The sequence below is a fragment of the Corvus moneduloides genome, chromosome 3 (assembly GCF_009650955.1).
Source record: "Corvus moneduloides isolate bCorMon1 chromosome 3, bCorMon1.pri, whole genome shotgun sequence".
Classification (NCBI taxonomy): Eukaryota; Metazoa; Chordata; class Aves; order Passeriformes; family Corvidae; genus Corvus; species Corvus moneduloides.
Window position 1 is genome coordinate 110,765,941 of NC_045478.1, and position 21,027 is coordinate 110,786,967.

General features: G+C 45.7%; 1 long non-coding RNA gene across 1 annotated transcript; it reads left to right on the forward strand.

The window, feature by feature from the left end:
- The first annotated feature begins 774 nt into the window (after positions 1-774).
- On the forward strand, positions 775-19,756 carry LOC116441511. Its single transcript, XR_004239098.1, has 3 exons — positions 775-895; positions 15,429-15,502; positions 15,594-19,756. It is a non-coding gene; the product is annotated as an uncharacterized LOC116441511 (long non-coding RNA).
- The last annotated feature ends 1,271 nt before the right edge of the window (positions 19,757-21,027 follow it).

Genomic DNA, 21,027 nt, shown 5'->3' on the forward strand with positions numbered 1-21,027 from the left:
GTGAGTGCTTGCTGATGCTGTGCTGGAACATCCTGGATCCGGGTGTCCCAGTTCCACTGAAATTCACTGGGATTCTGACTCCAGGCACTCTGCCACATGTCCCATGCTGTTACAAGTGAGACTTAAGTAGCTACAGAGGCTTTCCAGCACGCCTGAGCACCTCACTCCCGGTAATGTCAGCGTAAGGTAGCAGCTTTGGCATGTTTGAAAATCCCACTAAACATTTAGTGCAACCCTGCTTGGCCAAACCCCTCATCCAGGCTCCCTTTCCTTTTGGCAGTATGGGAATAGCCCTGGAGATAGAGGGAACAGAAATGCAGGAATCAGGCCCTTTGACTGTCCTGAAAGACATCCTTTCCAGATGTTAAGAAAATTAGCTGTCTTCCTCTGTTATTGGACTGAATTTATATCAATTTATGTATTTATACATATATATATTGCTGTGGTTAAGTGCAGTACACATTACACTGTCTGATGTGTCCACTGAAAAGTCAAGAAACAGTTTCTGTAAGAGCCACAAGGTATTTCCCTGTTGCACTGAGTGGGTGCATGAATATGATTTTATGTATCCTTTCACATACATATGTCTGCATAAATACAAAAATATGGCTCTGTATCTACCATTCCATGACTCTCATCTTTCATATCTCTATGGACTGTATGTATGATCTATCTATCTGTCTATCTAAACAGTTTAACCCTATATTCATCTTGGAGATACCATAGCAAAGTGTTTGTGGTTTTTACAGAAATATTTCTTTTTGCTTTGACACAGACACATGAAGCAGCTTCCCAGGATGATGCTGTGAAGAGCTGGGAGGTGGCAGGTACAGGGGTGGCACACCTGAGCTGTTCCTGGCTGCTCTGGAACATCCCCCTGAAGCTGACATTTATGGTAAATACTTTGTGCTGGTGGCATTATTGCAGGAAATACTAAATGGATCTGATGCTGAATGCTTACAGTCTTACTTTTCCTGATAACTCCATGTTAATGTAACATTAATTATTCCTGACTTACAATGCTGTTGAATGTTGATAAAAGCTGAATTGCTACTTGAAATGCTGATCCTGACAGTCTTGTGGCAGGCAGTAAAATGTGATTTCCCGGTCTTAGGGGAAAAAAAGGGAATACATTACTACTCTGATTATAGCACTTCAGAGGAAATATATTCCAGTCACATCTCATGGAGCGCTCACCTGAATCCCTCTTGCCTTCAGTAGCCGGTGCCTTTGCACACGACATAAAAGGAATATACATTTCCCTTTTCTTTATTTAAAATTTTATGGCAATTGCTGATGTGGGTTTAGTTCAGTGTGTGTGAACAGATCCCCGCAAGAAGGATGCTGTGTGTCCATGGAGCAGTGGGCATTTCCTTCACCTGACAGCTGGCACGTGGGTGTAAAGCTCCTGGAGCAAACAGAGAGAGACCAATTCCCACTGGTATCACCTTCCCTGCGATTTTGAATCTGAGTTTTTTGCCTCCAAACGCTGTCATTGCCCATTTTGGTGCACCCACTGTTTATCTCTCATGTAACACTGCCATTTTCATGGTATAAAAAACATGGGAACTGTAGCAAAGTTGGGGACTGCCAGGACTGGGAAACCACAGGGATTAATTTCCCTTGAGCCATTCAGCTATGTTCAGCTGTTGTCCTCCAAAATCCTCTCCTCCTGAGTGCTGTAGAAGGAAACAACCTCCATCCCTCCCCAAAGTCCCCACCTGTGTGGCAGGGGAAGGGCTGAGGAAGGGAGGAGAAATGCTTATAAAGGTAGAATTTTGAGGGACCTTCTTCCACTGTCCTGTGCAAGCAACCACTTGTGGCCTTCACTGTAGGAAAAAATGTTCCATCTCTCAGAGGGTATTTGAGGTTTCTGTTTGTTTGTTTATTTAAAAAGAAAGCATCTGGCGTTTGTGTGCAAACATTAATGAGTCATTTAAAGTAGACTCAGCACTGCACTTGTGAGGCTGGGATCTTCCAGCTAGAAGAGACGAGATGAGAGGAGATGAGAGGGAGCAGGCACACCCTGAAGGACTGCTTTCCAAGGATGAGGAGGGCAGCCAAATTTAATTTTTACCTCCCTCCTCTTCCCACCTCACCACGACTATCAAGAGCACCTCCAGCCTTCTAAAAACCCCTTGGTGAGCACTTTGAAATCAGAGCTAAAATGAGTATCTTTGAGGCTGCTGTGCCCTCTGTGGAGAGCCCAGCACTCGGCTGTGGGTCTCTCCAAGGAAAGCAGTTTATTTCTGGCACTGTGCAGGGCCACAAATAGACCTGCTGGTGGGGAGGGACAAGTGTGGGTTGGTCTGGCTCTGTCCTTTCCGCAGTGTCAGCTGGCAGCTGGAACCACTCGAGTCCATTAAGATTCAGAAATATATGAGAAGTGAGGCTTTAAGAAGACTCAGCCGTGTTCTCAGAGGTTTCTGAGCAGTACAGCAGGCCAGGAAGCCCTGGCTGGAGCAACATTTGATTCCAGCAACCTTCCAGCAGATGGGGATCCATTGCAATGCTGGGGCTGTAGGAACTTCTGGAGTTTCTTTACAGGAGGGAATTGCCCAGTATAAATAAAACATTTAAATCTCTGGCAGTGTAACACTCAGAGAGTTCCAGTTTTGGGAGCAAGAAACCTTCCTGCTTTAGATTTATCTCTGGGAAGGAGCTGTAAGTGAAATCTCCCAACAGGAAAAGGTACTCTTGTGTCAGGTTACACTTCCACCATCGGTGCTGTCACTGGCAGCACAATGATGGTGTGCTGGCTGTGCCAAGCATTTTCCTTCTCTAAAGCCTACACGCTCCAAGATTATTAGAAGAAAGCTACTGCTTTTTCCAAGTACTAATTTCAAGTTTTTCAAGTACAATTTTCAAGTACAAATACTTGATTTTGTTTTCTGCTTGTTTTTGTCTATTTCTGCTTCTCAGGCCTTTACTATAGAGACAAAAACAAGAGCTGAAACAACTTCAGCACCTGGGATATATTTGAGAAATGGAGAGAGCACTGTGTGATCCAAACACCTGCTGAAACTTCCCCCATGCACCCAGAGAGATGCTCTCTTGTGTTCCTCCCCTCTGTCATAGTGAACTCATTCATCTTCCAAATAGTTTTTCGTAGATGGCTGCTGAATCATGCACAGAAACTCTCACAGAAGGGAGAGCAGAGCCTTCCTCAGGCAGTGCTCAGCAGTGAAGGGTGGTCGAATGGACTTTCCTGGCTGCTGCTGCAGAGAAGGCTCAGGACATGCAGGCCCAACACCCCTGTTCATGGAAGTAGTTTGCATTTGAGGAAAAGCTATAATTTTAAAAATTCATTTTATATAGCTTAATTTCTTTTGCCTTTGGAAGCAGCTGTGCCTCTCTGTGTGGAACAGCTTCACTGTGTCAAACTGTACCAGCTCCAGAGGCTCTTTGCACTGCACCAGCATTCATAAACCCTTACAGCTTCCATGTGGAGACGAACCCTTGATGTCCCTCCATCTCCTGGGGGTGTCACTTCCTGTGGACAGCTGGGCCCAGGCTCCTGAGATGTAAAAGAGGGAGTGTACTTCAGTCTGTTGGGGCTCATTCGAAGAAGTGGTGCAGCTGGTTCGTCTGCTGAGGTGGAGCTTGGATGCCTCCCAGAGATTGCTTTGGTGTTTGGTCATCATCCCACAGGCTTTGCGAGGAGGGTCACTTAATTTTGAGCAGGATGTCTCATACTCCTGAATACTGCATGCTCTAGAGTGCTGTGTGGATGGAAGGTTAGAGGTGAACCATATAAAAGTAGATGTGAAGGAGAGAATAGGCACCTTCTCAGCACTGTTAAATGAATCGGGAACCAGGGTACCCAAACAGGAACAATGCTGCAGAAAAGGATTTTGGTGATCCTCTCTTCTAGTGCTGCTTGTGAAAAAGGACCCGTGCTTGCACAAGAGAGAGCAGATATCCAGGGCTAGAAATACAAGTAGTGAGTGAAGGAGGGGAAGGACAGGTGAAGTGGTTCCTGAAGGGATCACAAAACACCGACGAGTGTCTGCAGAGGGGCTGAGCTTCTGTACCCAGGCTAGTGCAATGTGAATCCTTTGTGATCCTGACAGACGCCTGCAGAGAAGCAGAAACAAAAGATCGTGGTCTGACAGTGATTAATGCATCATTAGTTGTCAGATGAAGAATTTTGGAAGTGTGTAGATAAGCCCTAGGCCAGGTTGTTGATTGTGTTTGGGAAAACTGCAGAGGCTGACAGTGTGGGGGGAGCTGGGCTTCAGCAGTCACTTACCACAGGCGCTTACTGTGCTTTGTCTGAAACCAAGCTGTTAACAGGACAGGAGGAGAAATGGGTGTGCAATTTATCAAACAAAGCTCTGCCTCAAGCGTGGGTTATACTGAAAAAGCGACAAAAACCAGAGCCGACCCCAGCCTGCATTACCCTGGCATCTTTGCAGGGTAAGGAAGAGGCTGGGCAACTGCTGCAGTTGCTATCTTCCAGGATGCCGTGGCATCCCTGTGAAGGGGGGAAATGCAGCTCTTGCTGGCTGTGCTCACGGCTGGGAGGGTGGAAGGGCTGTTGGGGAGCTCCTGGTGCCCCACAGCGTGGGCAGCAGAGAGGATGGGAGCTGCATGGGGCAGCACGGGGGTGTTCCCAGGGAGAGCCCGACCTCCCGTGCTGCTACAGCAGAAGGCATTGCCTGGGGGGCTGTGGTGCTCATCTCCTGCAGGCTGTGCCCCAGTGTGCCCCCCCTGCAGCTCCTAGGCTGGTTCCTGCTGGGGATGGGGACACGGCAGCACTCACCTGAGAGCTGGAGGGGAGATGCTTGGATGGCAGCAGCTCTGAGCACACCTGGCAGCCGGTTCACAGCCGCTCAGGGAGGCTGTGAGTCAAACCAGGAGGCAGTGGGCAAGTTCAGGCACCTCCAGGGCTAGGCAGCAGCAGAATTGGGAATATGGAGCTCCCAGATGGTAGATTTCAACCAAGGTGCCCAAATGCTCCCAAAATCTTTCTTAAGGTGCCTGTGGTATTTGCAGGGCTTGGTTTTATTGTAACAGCAGCAGCCTTTAATATCCATGGCTCCTGTTCTCCTGGTGTAAGATGGGGTTACTTGTGCTGAGCCCTGTTTTGCAAAGAGTGCTGCTATCCCTGGGTGAATGTTCCTGAAGAAAATCACAGTATTTAACATACAACCTTGCTCTCTGGCTCTGCCTGATTCTCACACCGGTTTCCAAGCTTCTTAACGTGTAGATTTTTGTCAGGTTTTGGAAGAGGGATTTGCTGAGGAACAAATCTCCAGAAAGGGCTGGAGAAAGAGGATGGCTGTAAGCCCTGCTTAGCCTTGGTTAGTTTGGCGTGAACAGGGCGGGAGCTGAACACATCCCTTCATCTCGAGTGCCCAGCACTGCACAGGATCAGCACTGAAGTGTTAATTATAGTAACACACGGCCATCCTGTGTTTGCCCGTTTTCCTCTGGGTGTCTGAATGGAAGTGCTTTAACCCCTTCAGTTCTTGGTAGGAAAAGCTGTTGACACCCTGTGCCTGTCCCATGGGGGTGGTGAGTGTCACGGCCCGATCCTGCTGGACCCTGTGCATCAGGGGCTCTCTGGAGCCTGTTCCAGCTCTCTTCCAGCCCCAGCTCCCAGTTTCAGTCCTGAAGTGTTTTATTTTGTTTGCTGGATGTTTCCTCTTGTTTTCCCATTGTCATTCACTGTGACGAGAACTGCCTTATTTGTCCTCCAGGGTAACACAAAGCAAAAGAGCATTCCCACATCCTCCCAGGCCAGGCTCATTGTCTGCAGGGGCATCCAGCCTACAGCACCAAGGAGCTGCTCAAAACCTTCCAGAACTGAGCTTTCCCTGAAAATGTGGACCTGTATGCTTGGGCTGATGTAAACTGGTGTAGCTCCACTGATGTCGATCCAGCTTATAGAAGCCAAAAATATGGCTTAAAGAAAGTGAATCACTCTGCTGGAATGTAGCCAGCTCCGAAGCATACCTGTCCCGTGGGAATGCTGAGAAGTGAAAGTTACTTCCACCCTTTTTGACGGATAACCCACAGCAAGCCACAAATCTGCCATAGAAGAAAGGCTGCAGTGCCATGTGTGAGTCCCTCTACCCTCTGTAAAATATCATCAGTTCTGGAGAGGGGTAGAGATGGTCCCATTGTTTATACAGCTCCATAAATGAACTCACACATCCATCTTTTGTCTTTCTTTTTCCTCTTTTTTGAAATTTTCTGATTTCTCGGCGGGAGCCCAACTTGCTGGTGCCAAGAGCCTTCTTGCACTTAGGGGTAGGTCTGCAAGAGCATGGGCTCCAAACCCCACAACGAAAGGGATAAGGAGATGGAGCAAGACGGAGGCAGACTACCAGGCACTGCAAACCTGGGCTTTCCCTGGTGTTGCCCCTGTGTGAAATCATAGGATTTTTCCAAGGTAAAAGGCATCGGCAGCCGTGCTGGCCAATGGTGCGGGAGCAAGCACTGCCAGCCCTGCAAAGCTGCACCCTGGAAGAGCTGCTGTGATCGGAAAGTGGAGTATATTAACTCCAGATTTCTACAGCGAGGCTGGCATGCCAAAAATAGGGTCCGAACACAAAGGATCCCTTGCAGATATAAATCAGGGGAAGGCATCTCCAAAGGCTCCTGCCAGCCTGAGTCACACAGCCCCTGTGCCAAGTGCCAGCTGCTGAGTGGCAGCGAGCCCACAGCTGAGTCACAGGCTCCCAGCTCAGGGGGCGTTAGTGGTGTCCTGATTAGCAAACCCACGGAGAATGTGCTGTGCTGACTGCAGGGCACAGGTGTCCCAAACAGAGGGCTTATCCCTCACTGATGGACAAAGGGAGCTTGGGGCACAGCTGGTCAGTCTCTAGGGGAAAAGGAGGAGGTGAGTTATAGGTCCTGTCGTGGCTCAGTTGAGGAGAGGCTTTAGGGAATAGAGGCTTTGCCCCTGATGAAGGAAGTAGGGCAATGGCTATCACTGTCCCAGCCGTCATAACCCTCTACCTGCTTGGAGATGTTTCGAAATATCTTTATTATGTCATTTTGTCTACAGGAACAGATGGAAAGGCTGGAAATTTTATCTCCTGCTGTGCTTGATACAGCTCCTCAGCTGGAAATAAGCATCGCTGGAGCTGAGCCAGTACAGAGAACATGTGTGTGCACCCTTTGTGTGTGCTGGCACAGCATCAGCCTTCCTGAGGGAAGGGTGAGATCCTGAGCCTTCCCTCGTGTGGCTGCAGTGAACTCACACCCTTCCAGCTGGCTAGCAGCTTAAAGCCCTCCTAGCCCTGCTGGGAAAAGGACCCCTCCCGTTGTACAAGGTGCTTAAGGAAGGTTTAATAGAGTGTTGGGTACATCAGGAGCAGCTGTCAGGATGGGGAAAACAGCAAACAACGCTCTTGTTGTGCTCCTCTTGTGCATTGTAATGCCTCTCACCCTTTGGCTCCCCTTCAAATGCTGGTGGAGTTCACTGACAAGTGAGAGGTTTCTAGTGGGTAAGTGAGTAATTGTCCCTTTTTTGTCGGGTTTGCTTGGGGTTGGTTGGTTGGTTTATTACAGGGGAAAGACCATATTTGGGGCCTGATGTTAGGTCAGAATTGGAACTGGAACTTTAAATACAAAGCCCTTTCCCCCCAAAAATGATCATGTACACTGGTCTCTCAGCCTTGTACTCAGGTCTAAGATACCTGAGCACTGAACAATTTTCTTGCTGCTGCTGAAGACAGTAGGACACTGGGGAATGTGTTTTGCTGTTCAGATCTGTCCTGAACTTGCTACTGTTCATGTCCTTTAAAAAAACTGATCATCTTGAACCTTCCATTTTTCTTGAAGTATAAACTCTTCATGGGGATGCTTTCCTGTTTGCACCTACCCTGCAGATCCTGATGTTAATCTTTGATTGAGACCTTGTTGGTATTTCTGCAGAGTAAATAGAGTTATCATATGTATCCAGAACTTAAAATTCAGGTGAGAGCAGCTTGTGTGGGTGCAAGGATGCGCATTGCAGAGACAGGCAGAATAAAGTTCAGCTATTTTTCTTTCCTTTTTGTGCCGCAGGGCAAACCTTCCTCAAAAATGGAGGCTTTGCCACATGTTTTCTATAACCAGCCAAATAAAATATTATGTTTGATAACATTCAGGGTCAGAGAAATAACTCAGGCTCTGGGCTTAGCATTTTTTCTTCCTCACAGTGGCTTCAGCTGAATGATAATCTTTAAAACTGTGCATGTAGGGGGCCAGATCCTGACCCCCATTGCCTCTGCTCTGCACTGCTGCAAAAACTGCCCAGCAGGAACAAAGTGAGCTGAGTTGGTTGCTACAAGCACTGGAAACTTTTTCTGCACTGAAACAAGGGAAAAATCAAGCTGGAGTGGGCTGGACTTGAGCTTGCTATGCTGAGTAACCCAGTAGTTTTCTTTAAAGACTCCGAGTAGCTTGGTTTACACAGCTTCTATTTTCACTGTTTAAAATTGATATTTTGTTTTAGCAATAATTCAGTCTTGGCCAGTTTATTTATAAAAAAACCTCAGTCTGCATTGAATTGATCCATAATTATTCACCTCTGGAATCTCAATTTTGTCTATTCTCCATTTTCTCACAACTTGAAGAAGAAAGCTTCTCACAAGCTTTCCTCAGAGGGGTGGATCAATGGATCATGGAACAGAGAACAAAGAGGAAGTTTCAGTTTTCATTACAATGAATATTAAAAAGCATCAGGGTTTGGTGTTTGTTGTTGTTGGTATTTTTTTTGTTGCTTGGGATTTTGGTTTTGTTTTCCATTAAAACTTTTTGTTTGGGATTTTGGTTTTGTTTTCCATTGAAACTTTTTGTTTGCTTGTGTTTTCCTCTTTTTAAACCAGCAAGAGGATTTGAGATGCTTCATTTGCACATTTATCCTTAGGAATGGCAATGTTGGGGTCCTGTTGAATACTGCAGGACCGCTGCTCCAACCTGCACTGCATTTTCCCTGATCATTAGTCCCTCAACCTTTCCAAAGTCCTTCTCTTTCTACCCCACTGGGGCTGCCCTGTGTGCCAGGCGGCTGCAAACCACAGTGTGGGCACCAGGGATATCCCTGCTAGAGGAAAATCCCAGGGAAGGAGGGTAAAAGCACAGGCACTTTATAGCTGCACCTTTAGCCAGGACTTTGCTCTTTTGCCGCTAGTAAGGGAATTGCCTATTTTTTTTGATCCCTCTTTTCTCCCAGGTTTCTGGAAGGATGCATGCTGTTCCCCAGTGTTCTTATGTACCCCAAGCCCCACTGAAGAGGAGCTGTGCATGTCCCCACCAGCACCCACTGAGCAGCCAGGCAGCTCACTGCTGGTGTAGGGAGACCTGGCTCCACCTCCCTTGCTCCTGAGCACTTTCTGCTGCTGGCTTTACTTCTCTACCTGCTGTTTATAGCAAGCACCCGTCACAGATGTAAGCTCATTAATCACACCAAGCCATGCTTCCCTAATTCCATTTATAGCTCTATTCCCTCTCTATTCCTTTTCACAGCCTCCACCTTACTTGGTTCTTGGAATCTGGGCTTTGCTTTTATTTAAGCTTGGAATGGATAAAGCATGAAGAAATCAGGAAAATTTGGAAAGGCAGACTAATATCACAACAAGTGTATGTAGGATATATTTAATGCTAGACTAGTTGGCCTAAAGTGTATGGGCAGAAGACTGGCAGCAAAGCTACTGCACTAAGTGAAATAGAGACCATTTACCCTCAGAAGTTAATAGGCACAGGACAGACAAACAGGAGCCCTGTCATCCTCTTGGGATTTCTTGTGCCCTGCCAGCAGCCAAGATTGCTCTACTGCCCTTAGCACTGGTCAGTCCAGTGCTGACCTTGGTCACCAGCCTGGCTGGGAGTCCCATGGGCAGCTCATAGGAGGAGGGGAAGGGCCATGAAATGTAAAATTCTCTGCAGAGGCATTTAGGTGCCCAAACATGCAGAGAGGCATTTCCTGGCCTTTAAAAAGTGTGGTGGTTTGAACACCTCCTCCCCTCCTTCTCCACTGACCTTGGTGTCTGCAGAGCTGTTCTTCTCACATATTCTCCCTCCTCTCTTCTCTGGCTGCAATGATGTCTGCCCAATGACCTTTCTTCTTTCCTTCTCAAATGTGTTGTCACAGAGGCATTACTATCATTCCTGATTGTCCCAGCTTTGACCAGCAGCAGGCCTGTCTTGGAGCTGGCTGGCATTGGCCCTGTCAGAGGTGGGGGAAGCTTCCAGCAGCTTCCTACAGAAGCCGCCCCTGCAGCCCCCCATCCTATCAGCACCTTGCCATGCAAACCAAATACGTTAAGTTCTTTGGGAGATTGGAGGGAGAGAGGAGGAAAATTCCCATTTCAGGGATTGAGTCTGAAGAGTTTGACCCACTTGGAGGCCTTGGGAAACCTCACTGGGCACCTCTCTTGTCTATGCTCCTAAATACCTTGGTAAATCTGCTTCAAAGTAGTTCTTCCTTCTGTTGAGCAGTTTCTGCCTGCCCAAGGCTGGGAATAGAGTCCCCCTGGCTGTGTGAAACTGCTGCCCTGACACTGGAGTGTGAGGGTTGTACGGATCCCAGGGATGGCAAGTGACTCCAACAGTAGCATGTTCCTAGCTGACATGGATAGCTCCTAGCAGACCTTGCAATAGGTCTGTCAACAGCAGCTGCAGAGAGCTCTGGTTCTGGAAAACAATGTGTCAGCTGCCTGGGTTGGGTTGAAGCCTTCAATGCTTTGTCTGAACTTAATGTGTTGCAGTATTGCTTAGGATGAGCTGTGCTGCCGCCCCTGCTGCAGTCCTGCTGGTGTGGAGCATGGGATCTGCCTGTCCTGTCCCAGGATGGGCTGGCAAGATCGACTGGCTTGCAGTACTGCTTGAAAGCTGCACAGACCTGCAAGTCTCTTGTATTTATATAATTTTGTCCATCTCTTTCTGCATCTGAATTTTAAACGTCCATTATAAGGCAATGCTGCTTTAGTGGTAAGCCAGGTTTTTCTTCCAGAACACATGGTCCCTAAAGCCTTCGTCCTTTATTTCCTTTGTTCTGATTTATTGCCCTTGCCTTGCCACATGTGCAAAGCACAGCAGAGGAACAGCTACCAAACCCAAAAAAACAGTCCTCTCTTCCCTCTTCCCAGCCCACATGCATCAGGATTAACACCCTGAATAATTTATGCCAAGTGATTCAACAGTGAACTAATTTATCTCTAATTTCTTACCTGCCTCCAAGTAAATATGCTGATGAAGAGCGAGCATATGTTGATAATGTGAGGATTATGGCTAACCCAGCAAAAGCTACTGTGAAGAACTGAAAAAATGGGGTAGACACTAAATCTAGAGAATGGTAATGAGATTTAAAAAATAAAAATTGTTGACTGCCTTTTCTAAATAGGCATTTTATGGATATAAATTTTTATGTGCCTTTTATTGATACCTAAAACAGCCTAATTTGTCAAAAACACTCTCCCACAAAATAAAGGCCACTTTTTGGTATCCCAGGGTAAGCATCAAGAACCCAAGGCATACAATGGCTAGTAAAAAAAAAAAAAAAGAATTGTGGAAAAATAAAATTAAAAAATTGTGGGGCTTGTAGGGCTCCATGAGATAGTAAAGTTCTGCTGAAGTTTTTGTTTGGGATGCTCTTGACAAGAAGCTTTTTGTCATATTCAGGCTTGTTAACTGCATTGGTTAACAAAGGAGAGCATTCAAAGGCCTGCTCAGAGGCATATTTGTCTTTTTTTTTTCCTTTCTTATTTTTCTTTTCAATCTTTTTTTCTCCTTTCTAAATGGGAACCAACTTTCCTAGCAGAATGTTTTACGGAATCTGCTTTGCTTGAATCAAAATGAGGCAACACCTGTGCTTGCAGCAAGTTGCAACCTCTCTGTGCTGGATGGAGGCACATCTTGTCACAAGTGGTGCTGGTAGCAAAACCTTGGTGAAAAAACCTGCCTGGCTGGGGGCTGTCCACCCCTCTGAGGTGAGTTGGAGACACAATTTCACTTAGTTTCTTTGAAGAAAGAGCTGTACTCCAGCCAAGTTCAATGAACTGAAGCTTTATGAAACCTAGACCTGAATTTGAGAGAATTTGAGCTGATAGGTGGGTTCTTGTGAAAACTAAGTCAGACTTTGACCCCAAGCCAGCAAAACTTTCTGATTTTGAACACCTTTGGAGGATTCAGTGAAGCCAGGAAGTCAGGGATGGTGAGGACACAGAAACTGAGTGCTGGTGCATAAGTCTCATCTAAATCCTAAAGTCCAGATCAAATCCTGATATGAAATGATCAAACTGCTGCTTTGATGAAACTCAGAATGCAAGTGCTGTAAAATATGCATCACTGAGCATCTATAAAATCATAATAATGCAATGACTTTAGACTGCTTTCAGGTCCAACCGAGCAGTGCTTGAAGTAGTGTACTTGGTCCCAAAGTCCAGTAAATTATTTGTATTCATATGACTCTTGTGGTTCTTGGAAGCTTTCTGAATGTGCAAACTCTGTTTTGTTTGGGGGAAAAAAGGCAGACCACGCTTGCCTCGTTGAAAACTGCCTGCGAGAAGGTCTTTGTCAGAAAGACTTAAGAGCCTTGGGCCCTTTTTTGTTGTCTTAGAAAACAGGAAATGAATTTTAGTTCTGCAGTTGATTTCTTAAGTGACTTGCTTTCTATGATCACGTCGGGGTTCTAGAGTGCTGCAAAAATGATCTGAGGGCATTTTCAACACTTCAAAATTAAAATCAAATTGCTTGACACTGTGCCAGCATTTTAATGAAAATTATTTTCTTTAAACAAACACTTGAGGACTTTCAATATTTTTTTTAATCACAAGAGTATTCTTAACCCAAACACCTTTTCTTTGTGGTTTTTCAAGGACCTAGTCTGCAGTGCTACAACCAGATGTGTCTTAAGATGTAATCAAATTCAAGATCTTTTCAGCTGAAAACTAGACGAGTGAGGAGAACTCATTTTCATGCAGCACGAAGTCGTAAATAGGTGTGACTGCAAACACCATCTCTGCCTGTGGGCCCATCTCTGCCTCCATGCCCACAGAAATGCCTGGGCAGAAATACCAGCAGAGGCTTCTGCTCCATGGGGAAGGTCAGGCACAGAGTGAGCACTGGGGCCTGTGCAGCTCCCAGGTTGCCCTCAGTCCATCAACAAATGATTTTAACAAGAGCTGTCATTGCTTTGCTGAGAAAAACAGGTGTAAGCGAAAGTGACCGTGCAACACATGGGATCACAAGGCTTCCATGTGTTTCTCCAACATCTCGTATTTTCTGATATTCACTGGGAGATTAACCACAGCAGAGCAGGCTGCCTACAAGGTAAATTCCCTATTAAAAATGTTGCAATATGCCCAACTTTCCTGGCCTTTTCCTGCAGCAGTAAGAGAACTCTTTAAAGAGCTGGTAGCAAGGGGAGCAGTCTAAATCTTAAGAAACATCTCCCTACATGTAACCATTAAAGTTACAACACTGCGACCTGGAGATGCTACAAACAAAAACCAGCTACATAAAACCCTTTCAACCCTATGGACATGGCAGCCCTTCAGACCGTGGCTCCAGGATACTCTTCTTTGACACATATTGCCACATATTGTGAAGATAAATGCTGTTACCCTCAGCCTGCTTCTGCTTCACTACCTGGGCCTGGCTGGGACTGGAACTGCAGAGATGTGAGTGCAGGTAGGACCTCCCAGAGGCTTATGCTGGCCAGGAAAATGCTGCCTGGGAAAATGATGTGGAGCGTGTCCAAATAAGAAGAGTCTGGAAGGAGTTTGTGATGGTCTGTTTTTTCACTATTAGCTAGGAGATGTGAAATTTCCTTTTCCGGATGAGCACATTTCATGTTTTGCATAAGAAAGCAATTGCTTCTTGTAAGACTTAGCATTTCTGCTAATTTAATGAGCTGTCCATACAAATGGACTGCATTAGTCATTGGAAAGACCTTTTACAAGTTCCACAAACATGTTTTAGACCTCTCCATACAGCCAGTAGCATGCTGGACTTTCACAAGCAGAAAGACCTCCCAAAGTATGCAAGTTATTCCTGGCATGTTGTATTCTCAACAAGTCAAGGAAACATGGATTATTTTTACACAAACAGGCAAATCAAAATGGTTCCTTAGCAAGCTCTCATGAACATTCTTGGGCCCTGAGAAGGAAGAGAAAAAAGAAAAGTAAGAAAAATCATTGCTTCTGAATTAGGTTTCTCAGATGGATCGTGTTGTCACACATTCAGAAGTTCATTTGCACCACTTTGGCCCTCTGATGAATGATGGAGGGAGTGAAGGATAAAACAGAAAGAACAAACAAGGACCATGAATTAATCTGGGTGTTTTATACTTGGGTGGATTTTTTTTCCATACTGTGAATTTATCTTCAAATGCAGGCTGTGAAGAACTGCAAACACTTTTAGAAGTTCTTTTTAATAGCCACTGATTGTGATGTGAAGGTGTTGAGAGGGAAAGGATCTCTGGAGCTGAGCAGGCCGGTGTGGAAAGGACATGCCAACATCTTGCTGGGAACCACAAAGCAGCAGAGCAGCAAAAACCATGGAGTGTCCTCAGCTCCCCTGACACTGCAGCACACAGATTCAGCTGTAGGTTTCACAAACATTGGAGGCTGTTTTGAAACTCCCTGTTACGGACTACAAATGCTGACTGCGGTTTCTAGGCAAAGGCAATTAGATACACAGCTCTGGCCTCAGCTCGGTGTTTTATGTCTGAGCTCGTGTTACTGTGTAGGGTCCCCATGCATTGGATTGCCTCAGCCAAACCCAGTTCTGATACCCACCCAAATAATCTTGTGATTTACCATAATCCTGTGATTATGGTGAAACAATAGAAAGTACTGCCTGGCCTCAGCATTTTTTCCATTTCAATGCAGAGAAGTATTTTTCCACATGGTGAAGGGATTTTTAGCAGAAAAGAGGTGTAAAGCACGCATAAATAGTGACACTTAATGTGCATCCTCAGCCATAGTTGCTCCTGTGGGTAGTCTGTTTATTGGTTCCATGCTCGTGTTCAAATTCAGGAACAGCTCTTGCTGCTTGGGCTTGGTGGAGACTCAGCCAGCTGCCTTAAGCTTCATCTTGGCCCAACTACTGTCATTAGTTACATAGATCAGCATCAGTAACTATCCATAATTATACCTTTACTCAGTGGGAGGGTGGTTTTATTGCAAATACCTTATCCCAGGAAAAACAAAAAAGGGGAAGAGGGAACTTTAGTGAAGCCAAAACCTGCAGCAACTGCGTACTCTTGGATTTGGTGCTGTGCAGGGCTGGGAGTTGGACTCGATGATCCCTGTGGGTCCCTTCCAACTCAGCTCCTTCTGTGACCTGTCAGTGTCTCCTGCACCACAGGGACTGTGCTGCTGTGGGAGGTGCATTGCATCTGCATGAAATCAAAGTTCGCACTGCCTTCTCTATTTCCCTTTCCTTTTTCTAATCTTGCACCTAAAATTTGCCCTCTCACCTGGCAGGCCTCAAGAAGAAGCTTTGGATGTGGTGCCAGCACAACAGCAGTGAGAGAAAGCAAGGCAAGTACCTCCAAGATGTAATAAATAGTACTGTTATTTCCTACTGTTCATCTGAATCTCCACTCCTGAGAACATGAGTTAAATCCTAAATTTTCCTTTTATTTTTAGGCAGAACAACCAGCAAGTTAAAAAACAGCATCACAAGGAGGTCCTAAGATGGGGCTTGCTCCAGTTTTCCTGCTGAGCATGTGTTTAGGAATTGCTGCTAAAAAAAAGTCAGAGAGGATGGTAGTTGCTGTGCTGTCACATGGCCTGATAGAATGCAGAATCTGCTTAGCATTCTTGAAGGGAAATTATCCAGTGCTGCAACTCACAATTTATAATTGGGTTGCGTATTAATATCTAAAAAAGGCAATAAAATCCACTGTGTGTTTAAAAAAAAAATAGTAAGTAGGAGTATTACAAGCTGAGCAGTGAAAATTTGGAAGACTTCTTGGCTAGAGCAAGGCTGTGTGCAGTGTTGTTTCTCCTGTATTAATTACAAGCAATTTTAAATCATCTCCTTCCTTCAAGGAAGGATTTTGTTCAGCATTTGTGTTAATTTTAATCTTGCTAATGTGATACTCTCTTGGAACCTCTCCCTTGTGTCATAACAGTGAGACATGCTGCCTCTTTTGTCCCTGCCCTTTGGGAAACACAGTTACTGCTGCTCATTGCCTCAACCCTGCTGTCGTGACTATCAGTACCCCTCCCTTGAAAGGAAAAGAAACCAAAACCCCACAGCAGCATTGTTCTTCTCCCCGCCAGAGTTCACTTTTATTTGTAGTATTTAAGCTAGACTGTGCAAGTGCCTCATGAAAATCGGGGGTTTAAAATGTATGGTGCTGTATTAGAGTGGAAAGCTTGTTATTCAGCACACTAATTATTTCTGAGTCACTGTATTTATGAAATGTCATGTAATAACTACTTCACCACCACGCAAAATAAATAGTGCAAAAGCAGGCACTTTATGATTTTGACATTTTAGTGTATTAACATATTCCCGAGTCTCTCTGGGGGCTACTGGGAATCAGATAATGTTTTTATGACTTCTAAAAAAATGACATTGAATTTCATAATCTGTAACACTCCATATATATCATTAATGTTGTGCATTTTATTACAGCCTCAGTGGCTTATACTGCAAGTGTGAGCTGCAAAAAGAAAACCTACAAAGGTGGCGTTGTGGAACTGGGGGGAAACAAGAGGGTAAAGCCTTGTGGTGCACACCTCAAAGCCCTTGGACCGGCTGTAATGGCAGATCCCAGGCTATGCTGGGACACCAGAATTCCCCCTCAGCTTTTTTCATTTCAGGATGGATTATGAAGCCCTTGCTGAAGGAGGCTTTCTGCTCACACTTGTCAGTAGAGGATAAGTAAGTCTGCGGTTTTGTCAAGCCCTGTGTGAATGACCTGTTAACTCCAGAGTAATGGGACACCTTGAGTGACACTCTGGGAGTGAGTGCAGAGGGAAGAAGGATGAGTTGCTGCTCCAAGTGGGCTTCCGAGTAGTCCCGCATGGTCCCTGAGAACAATGGGTGGACGGTCACCAGAATATGTGACTTCAGAGAATGCTGTGCCTAAACCCAGGCCTTTTGTGCTCCTCTGCAAAGCTTGCTTGGTGTTACTAAAGTTGTGGGTCATTTACTTGAATGCTGGGAGAAGTGCCTTTTGACATATTTATCCAGAAGCTTTTGGGAAAGGGGCAAGAGATGAGAAAACAGTCACAGCTTCAGAAAAACTCCAATTGTCACTGAAAATGAGAGGAAGCCATGGCCACTGGTGGACGATGGGGTCAGTCCTTCCCTTTCTGACATGGGGCAGGACAGCAGTGTCTTGTCAGAGCTGCCAAACTGCTCCACATGGGTACAGAATGGGGCCCTGAAACTGTGGGGGATCTGGCTGGGTCCTGCTTCATCTGAATTTACAGCAGTTGGCAGATGGATGTGACACATCCTCTCCTCAGTGCTTTCTTTACCTGTTGGCATTAAAAAATCACAAGGAGTGTGGAGTGTGATCTACCATGCATTTTGCTGGAAGTGGTGAAATGATTTACCCTTTCCACATTAGGATAGACTGGTTATCCTTAGAACAATCAGCCCCCTGAGCTGGTAGACAGGGACAGGGAGCAGAAAAGACCCCCTGTAATGTAGGAGAAGGTAGGCAGTGACCTGCTGTGCCACTTAGATGCTCACAAGTCTATTGGGCAGAATGGGATTCACCTGAGGGCACTGAGGGAGCTGGTGGAAGGGCTCACCAAGCAACTTTCCATCATTTACCATCAGTCCTGGCTGACCACGGAGATCCCAGATGCTGGAGGTTGGACATGCATCCACAAGAAGGGCTGGAAGGAGAATCTGAGGAACTCCAGGCCTGTCAGCCTGACCTCAGTGCCCAGGAAGGTCATGGAGTGCGATCACGCAGCATATACAGGACAACCAGGGGATCAGGGACAGCCAGGGTGGTTTTAGGAAAGGCAGCTCCTGCCTGACCAACCTGATCTCCTTTTACGGCCAGGCGATAAGTGCCTTATTGAACACAGTAACCAATGAGTGGACGTGGCACTCAGTGCTATGGTTTAGTAGATGAAGCGGTGATTGGTCCAAGGTTGAACTCAATGATCTTGGAGGTCTTTTCCACCCTGAATGATTCTATTATTCTATGGTGTATTTCTTTTCTGACTTTGCTATAAATACAAGCAGCTATTAAGACTGACTATTATATCCAAGGGTAAGTGTTTGAGATACATGAGAGATACCCGGGGAATTGGTAGGTCTTCAGTAGAAAAAAATGTCCTGAGATCAATTTCCTAATTCAGTAGTGAAGTCCTCATATCATATAAAATGTAATGTGATTGTCCATGGCCCTAATAAAATCTTGACTTTTCCACCAAGCTTTCATCTATAAAAATCAAATTTATCTGGCATTCGTCTGCATTTTGAAAGGGACGGGGAATTTTTGAAATAGATATGATAGTAGTCCTTTATGGTACATTAATATAGGAGAACAATAATTTGTTGCATTTTCTTCACACAGAAACAATCAGCTAGGAAATGTGCATAATAATTGTCTTTGTCCTTCATTGTCACAGGCCATTAGCTAATGAATTTAAGCTGTACTTGGCTCTTGCTACAATAAGAAAACTACATTAGAGATCTTGTAGCCTTGGTATTACATAAAACCTTTCAGTGGGTTTTATTTTAGTCTCACTGAGGTGATGCTGCCATGGGCTGAGGAATGCATCTCAATTTTGTGGTGAGCAGTGAGGTCAGCATGCACTGATGTAGTGGGTCAAACAAGCTGAAGGGCATCTACAGTTATTGAAGCTGCCAGGTGCCAGACCCTCTTTCTTTGGTTTCTTATACTTTAGCCAAACTTTTCATTGCTGCTCTTGCGACAGTTTCAGGTTCATCCTTTGGGTGGGAAGATTTGCTCAACTCATTCCAGCGGTACCAAGATTTATGCAAGGGAAAATCAGTAATTGGGCAATGCTTTAAATAAATGACAGGCTCACATTAAGTTGTTCAGTTTTACTGCCTATGCAGTTTGCCCTCTCAACAGAGAGGCTGGCAAAAGAAAACCCTGTGATGGAAGAAATGATCTTCACTGGCCTGAGCAAATAGGAGCTGTTGCTGGTGCATCGAACACCAGGATCTGCAGGCCAGCAGAGGGGTACAGTGGGATTGTTCTTCGGGATGCCAGCTGCTGCAGCCTCCCAAGAGGCACTCCTGCTGTCCAGCCGTACTGGGACACACCAGTGCCTCAGCTACTCTGTCCTTGTCCCCAGCTTTGACACAGCTGGGAAGTGACACACCATTCCTGCTGCTTCATGTGTCACCGCCTGCTCCCAGGAAAGGAACAACCCATGAGCTCAGTCGGGTTGCTGCCACCTTTGGGCTACCATAACGGTGTGCAGAACAGCCGGAGCATGAGACAAAATCCATACCACTGTCATTTGTGTTTGGCATCTTACAAATACCAGCAAAAGGACCTGAAACTTCTGGGCATTACTTTGTATCCAAGCCCAGGGATGTCTTAGACTTGGGAGGAGAATGGATGGTGAGTGTGTGATACACATCTGCTGCAGACATTCTTAGTAGAACATTGTGACATCATTCTGCATCTGTTCAGGGACTATTGCTTCTGCACAACCTGCAACACCACAGCAGTAAGGGATGGCTGTGGCAAAACATGGTCAAGTTTTGTTGTGTCCTGCAGAGAGAGATGGCCCCAGGCAGCCAGCAGTGCAGGGTAGTTCACCTGCAAAGTCATGTGAGAAATGGGTTGGGACCACCACTCCTGTTAACAGGCACCATTTTCTCCCTTATCTCTTTTCATCTCCAAAATCAGACTCTGGGCTTTCCATGGCCTGCAGACCCCATTTGGCTGTCCCATCTGCCTCCTTGGGCAAATGTTTTAATGGATAGTGCAAGAGATGTTCTGAATGCCATACCCCAAACCATGGTGTAAAACGAGCATTGCTGGCAGCAGAACCAGTGGCTGGAAAGCTTTGGTGTTTCGAGGTGTGCAGGGGGCAGGTGCCAGCAGCAGCGATCACCCATTTTTCTAAACCGGCAACACTTACAGCCCTACTGACAGAGGTTGACTCACACCAGGAGTAAATTCAATATGCATGAAAGGACTCTTGTTCTTCCTCAGCGGAGAGCATAAAGACATACTGTCAGACAAACTAATCTCTCTCTGATAATTTTCTTTTCAACATCATTGAACTGTCATTTCTCCTGGGCTTTGCCAGAATATTTGACATATCCGTTGCTTCCCCAAACAGACAGATTCTGCTAGCTTGGCTGATACAGGAATTTCTGCCAGGAAGAGAGATGCTGAGATGCCTCTACCAGCCTTGTGCTGTTGTTGTGCAGGTCCTTTGCTGAGCTCTGGAGCACTGGTTAAGGATGAAAGGAAAGTACCTTGGTGATTGATTAGGTTGCATCTCTTAGTGCAGCAATGGAATCGTTCCCAGCACTTGACCTGGGCTGGGAGCACATTTGCTGGGGTTTTGGGATTCTACTTTTTTTTTACTGGAGAGAAACCCATCTACACCTCCAGATCTTTAATTTCAAAACCAGTGATTCAAGGTGGCCCCAGGCATTAGTGTGTCACCTAGCTCCACTTAGGAAGTAGCCCCAAATAGAGATTTCCCTTTTTTTTCAATTATCCCTCTACATGGCTGACAAAGCAGTCACTCCTTCTAGGCATGTGCGAAGAGTCAGTAAGATTCCTAAAGCTAGTCAGAGAAAAAAAAATTGAATTTCCCATCCCAAGACTGTGGATGAAAGACATCTACACTGACCAACCTCCTCCTTCAGCCAGGGACTCACTGAGGACTCTGCTGTAGGGATACATGGTCCTTAAGGCTGCATATTCTCCATAGCTCTTGCAGAGGAATTTAACAGAAATAACAGAAATAAAATTGTGAAGTGGGGGAAACAGGAGGAACCCAAACATGACCATGATCTGGCAAAATAAGTCCTACATACCATTTGCCAGCCCTTTTATTTTTTGGAAGATAACTGTCCCCATGCTTTCTGACAGTGCAACTTTAT